Genomic DNA, 6,112 nt, shown 5'->3' on the forward strand with positions numbered 1-6,112 from the left:
TGGTGACTCCTCAAAAAAATTAAACACAGAACTACCATATGACCCAGCAATCCCACTCCTAGGTATACACCCAAGGGATCTGAAAGCAGTAATACAAACAGACACATGTACACCAATATTCATTGCAGGACTATTCACAATAGTGGAAACAAACCAAATGCCTGTTAAGGATTAAACTGTGTCCCCCCAAAATGTGTGTCAACTTGGTTAGGCCATGACTTCCAGCATTATGTGATTGTCTACCATTTTGTCATCTGATGTGATTTTCCTATATGCTGTTAAGTCTTACCTCTATAATGTTAATGAGGCAGGATTAGAGCACCTATGTTAATGAGGCAGGGCTCAAATTTATAAGATTACGTTTTGTCTTAAGTCAATTTCTTTTTTTTTTGTTTTAACTTTTATTAAGCTTCAAGTGAACGTTTACAAATCCAATCAGTCTGTCACATATAAGTTTACATACATCTTAATCCGTACTCCCACTTGCTCTCCCCCTAATGAGTCAGCCCTTTCAGTCTCTCCTTTCGTGAGAATTTTGCCGGCTTCCCTCTCTCTCTATCCTCCCATCCCCTCTCCAGACAAGAGTTGCCAACACAATCTCAAGTGTCCACCTGATATAATTAGCTCACTCTTCATCAGCATCTCTCTCCCACCCGCTGACCAGTCCCTTTCATGTCTGATGAGTTGTCTTCGGGGATGGTTCCTGTCCTGTGCCAACAGAAGGTCTGGGGACCATGGCCGCCGGGATTCCTCTAGTCTCAGTCAGACCATTAAGTTTGGTCTTTTTATGAGAATTTGGGGTCTGCATCCCACTGATCTCCTGTTCCCTCAGGGGTCCTCTGCTGTGCTCCCTGTCAGGGCAGTCATCGATTGTGGCCAGGCACCAACTAGTTCTTCTGCTCTCAGGGTGATGTAGGTCTCTGGTTCATGTGGCCCTTTCTGTCTCATGGGCTCTTAGTTGTCGTGTGGCCTTGGTGTTCTTCATTTTCCTTTGCTCCACGTGGGTTGAGACCAATTGATGCATCTTAGATGGCCGCTTGTTAGCATTTAAGACCCCAGACGCCACATTTCAAAGTGAGATGCAGAATGATTTCATAATAGAATTATTTTGCCAATTGACTTAGAAGTCCCCTCAAACCATGTTGCCCAGACCCCCGCCCCTGCTCCGCTGACCTTTGCAGCATTCATTTCATCCCGGAAACTTCTTTGTTTTTGGTCCAGTCCAATTGAGCTGACCTTCCATGTATTGAGTGTTGTCTTTCCCTTCACCTAAAGCAGTTCTTATCTACTGATTAATCAATAAAAAACCCTCTCCCACCCTCCCTCCCTCCCCCCCTCATAACCACAAAAGTATGTGTTCTTCTCAGGTTTACTATTTCTCAAGATCTTATAATAGTGGTCTTATACAATATTTGTCCTTTTGCCTCTGACTAATTTCGCTCAGCATAGTGCCTTCCAGGTTCCTCCATGTTATGAAATGTTTCACAGATTTGTCACTGTTCTTTATCGATGCATAGTATTCCATTGTGTGAGTATACCACAATTTATTTACCCATTCATCCGTTGACGGACACCTTGGTTGCTTCCAGCTTTTTGCTATTGTAAACAGAGCTGCAATAAACATGGGTGTGCATATATCTGTTTGTGTGAAGGCTCTTGTATCTCTAGGGTATATTCCGAGGAGTGGGATTTCTGGGTTGTATGGTAGTTCTATTTCTAACTGTTTAAGATAACGCCAGATAGATTTCCAAAGTGGTTGTACCAAGTCAATTTCTTTTAAGATATAAAATAGAGAAGCAAGCAGAGAGACATGGGGACCTCATACCACCAAGAAAGCAGCACCCAGAGCAGAGCGCATCCTTTGGACCCATGATCCCTGCACTTGAGAAGCTTCTAGATCAGGGGAAGATTGATGATAAGGACTATCCCCCAGAGCCAACAGACAGAGAAAACCTTCCCCTGGTGCTGGTGCCCTGAATCTGGACTTCTAGCCTACTACACTGTGAGAGAATACATTTCTCTTTGTTAAAGCCATTCACTTGTGGTATTTCTGTTATAGCAGTACCAGATAACTAAGATAATGCCCATCAATGGATGAATGGATACACAAAATACAGCAATACATACAGTCAGATACTACTCAGCCATAAAGATAAATGAAATCTTGATACTTGATACAACATAGATCAACCTTGAAAACACTGTGCTGAGTAAATAAATCAATCCCGAAAGGATAAATATTGTATGATCTCACTTATATGAAATTATAAGAATAAACAAGTGTTTAGAGACCAAAGTATATTCTTGGTTACCAGGGACTGGAGGGAAGGGGAGAGGAGGAACCATTGCTGGGAAGCACTGAGTTTCTGTTCGTGGTGACAGAAAATCTGGCGTTGATAAAGGGTAGCTGTTGCACAACATGATTAATGTAACTGACATCATTAACTTGTACATCTAAAAACGTTGAACTGGCAAATGTTGTGTTATTAATATATTTACAACAATTTTAAAAAACTTTTAAAAAGGTTGAGGAAATGAATTGTAATCCCTAGAAAAACTGCTAAATAAATGATTCAAGGAATTATAGTGACAAAGGCAATAGATAAATCAAAATGTAATATTAAACTTATTCAAGCAATCCAAAAGAGGGCAGGGGTAGAGAAATAAAAGAAGAAGAAGAAAAAAAAAGCCAAATGGACAAACAGAAAACAAACAATAAAATAGGGCACCAAAACCCAACCATATCAACCATTACATTAAATGTTATTGGATTAGTCATTTCAGTTAAAAGGCAAATACTGCCAAAGTAAGTAATAAAGCAAGATCCAAGCACACGCTTTTCTAAGAGACACACTTTAAATTCAAAGACACAGGTAGATGAGAGTAAATTAATGGAAAAAGATATACCATGCAAACACTAAGCATAAGAAAGTTGGAGTGGCTATATCAATAGCACATACAATAAACACCCCTCTCTCAGTAACTGATTAAAAAAAAAGACCAAAAAGCAATAAAGATATAGAAGATGCAAAGAACAGTATCAGATACTTTGACCTAACCAATATTTATAGAATGAAAATCTCCAGAAAACACATTCTTTACAAATGTCATGTGCTAGGCCATCAAACAAGTCTCAATAAATCTACAAGGATTTAAATCATACAGTATCTTCTCTGACTACAATCAATTAAATTTAATATCAATAATAGCATATTTAAGGGAAACTCAGATATTTGGGAATTATACTACTAAATCCATAGGTCAAAGTGAAAGGAAGGTATTATAAATATATTAAACTTAAGGATAATGAAACTACGATACATCACAATTTGTAGAATAAAGCTAAAGTAATGTTTACAGAAAATGCTGTGGCTTTACATGCTTATATTGGGGCGGGGGGAAGAAAGGTTTAAAATCAATGACCTTTAAGAAGCCAGAAAAAGAAGAGCAAAGCAAATCCAAAGTAAAAGGAAGGAAATAATAAATATCAAACCAGAAGTTAATGAAATGGAAAACAGACAGACAATAGAGAAAACTAACGAAACCAAAGCCAGTTCTTTGAAATGATCAACAAAACTGGTAAACCTCTAAAAAGATTGATCAAGACAAACATAAAGATAGACAAGTCATCAATATCAAGAATGCCAAACACAACTATAAATGCAGGAACAGCAGAAGACAAATTAGGTAACTGGGAACTCATAAAAATTAAATACCTGTGCTCATCAAAAGACTAAAAAGTAAAATACAACCTCCAACTGGGAAAAAATATTTGGGAACAACATATACAATAAGGGCCTGATCTCTAAAATATACAGTAAATTTCAACAACTCAACAACAAAAAGAAAAACAATCCAATTAAAAAATGGAGAAACAACATGAACAAACACTTCACCAGAGAGGACATCTGAGTGGCCAACAAACACATGAAAAGAATCTCGTGATCATTAGCGAGTGGTTAAAGAAAAACCAAACCTGTTGCTGTCCATTCTGACTCATAGTGACCCTACAGGACAGAGTAGAACCACCCCAAAGGGTTTCCAAGCCTGTAATCTTTATGGAAGCAGACAGCCACATCTTTCTCCCATGGAGCAGCAGGTGGGTTCAAACCGCCAAATATTCTGTTACCACCCTAGTGCTTAACCACTGCTCCACCAGGGCTCCTTTTAAATAACAGACTGGCTCATAAAGTAAAAAATATCACCTGTGAATATGGTGCTCCTTTAAAAAATCATCTTTATGAAACCAAATGGTCAACATTTATTCCAAAGGAAAGATGAGAAGGCAATGAGGCAGGGAAACTACATTACTGAAAACAGAACCACCGGAATGAAAATAATGAGAATGTTGACACACTGTGAAAAATGTAACCAATGTCACAGAAAAATCTGTGTAGGAAATTTTTAATGGGAACCTAATTTGCTGTGTAAACTTCACCGAAACACAATAAAATATTACATTAAAAAAATCAGGGACGAAAGAGGAATTATACATACAGACCTTTTAAAAAGTCAAAAAGAAATTGCTCATACTTTGGACATGTTATCAGTAGGGACCAGTTCCTGGAAGACATCACGCTTGGCAGAGGGTCAGTAAGAAAGAGGAAGAGCCTCAGTGAGATGGATTGACACGTTGGCTTCAACAATGTGCTCAGACATAGCAATGATTGTGAGGATGGTGCAGGACTGGCCAATGTTTAGGTCTTTTGTGCACAGCGTCGCTATAATTCGGAACCAACTGGCCAGCATCTAAAAACAGCAGCATCAGTGAAGATTTGTGCTTCTTACGTAGGCTGACAACTATTAGATACATGCCTCCACCTTCCTCAATATGGTTAACTCTCGAACGAATTGAACTAAGATTCCTGCTCATGATACCTTCCCCCTCTCCCACCAAAAAAAGGAAATCAAATCTCAAAGTTACTACGGAGACTTTGCAGAGTTTATCTAATTGATTTTGTATTGATAAACTGAGGCTCTTGATTACAGTTTCTATCTTTAACTTTTGTGATACTATTTTCTTCCTGCTTTTCTCTAATTCCCTGGCCATTTCTTACATCTGTCTGTCTGTGGTCGATTCCAACTCATAATGACCCTATGGGACAGAGTAGAATTGCTCCATAGGGTTTTTTAGGCTATAATCTTTACAAAGTCTCACATCCTCCCTTCTAAGGAGCATTCTGGCTGTACTTCTTCCAAAACAGATTTGTTCCTTCTTCTGGCAGTCCCTAGTATATTAAATATTCTTTGCCAACACCATAATTTAAAGGCATCAATTCTTCTTTGGTCTTCCTTATTCACTGTCCAGCTTTCACATACATATCAGGTAATTGAAAATACCATAGTTGGGGTCAGGCGCACCTTAGTCCTCAAAGTGGACTTTGCATTTTAACACTTTAAAGGTGTCTTTTGCAGATTTGCCCAACAGACATTAGTTGTGAATCCAAGTAAAATGAAATCCTTGACAACCTCAATATTTTCTCCATTTATCATAATGTTGCTTATTGGTCCAGTTCTGAGGATTTTTGTTTTCTTTATGTTGAGGTGCAATCCCTACTGATGGCTGAAGTCTTTGACCTTCACAGAAGAGCTTTCAGTGCTCTTCACTTTCAGCAAGCAAGGCTGTGTCACCTGCATATTGAAAGTTGTTAATGAGTCTTCCTCCAATCCTGATGCCACATTCTTCTTTCATATAGTCCAGCTTCTTAGATTATTTGTTCAGTACACAGATTGAATAAGTGAGGTGAAAGGATACAACACTGATGCGCACCTTTCCTGATTTCAACCCACGCAGTATCTCCTCAATCTGTTTGAACAAACGCTTCTTGGTCTATGTGCAAATCTCAAAACAGCACAATTAAGTGTTCTAAAATTCTCATTCTGCACAAAATTATCCATAATTTGTTATGATCCACACATTCGAATGCCTTTGCATAGTCAATAAAACACAGGTAAACATCTTTCTGATATTCCCTTCTTTCAGCTAGGATCCACCTGACGTCAATGATGTCCCTTGTTCCACGTCCTCTCCTGAAACCAGCTTGGCTTTCTGGCAGTTCCCTGTTGATGTACTGGGGCAAACATTTTTTAATTATTTTCAGCAAAATTTTAC

The sequence above is a fragment of the Elephas maximus genome, chromosome 11 (genome assembly GCF_024166365.1).
Source record: "Elephas maximus indicus isolate mEleMax1 chromosome 11, mEleMax1 primary haplotype, whole genome shotgun sequence".
Lineage (NCBI taxonomy): Eukaryota > Metazoa > Chordata > Mammalia > Proboscidea > Elephantidae > Elephas > Elephas maximus.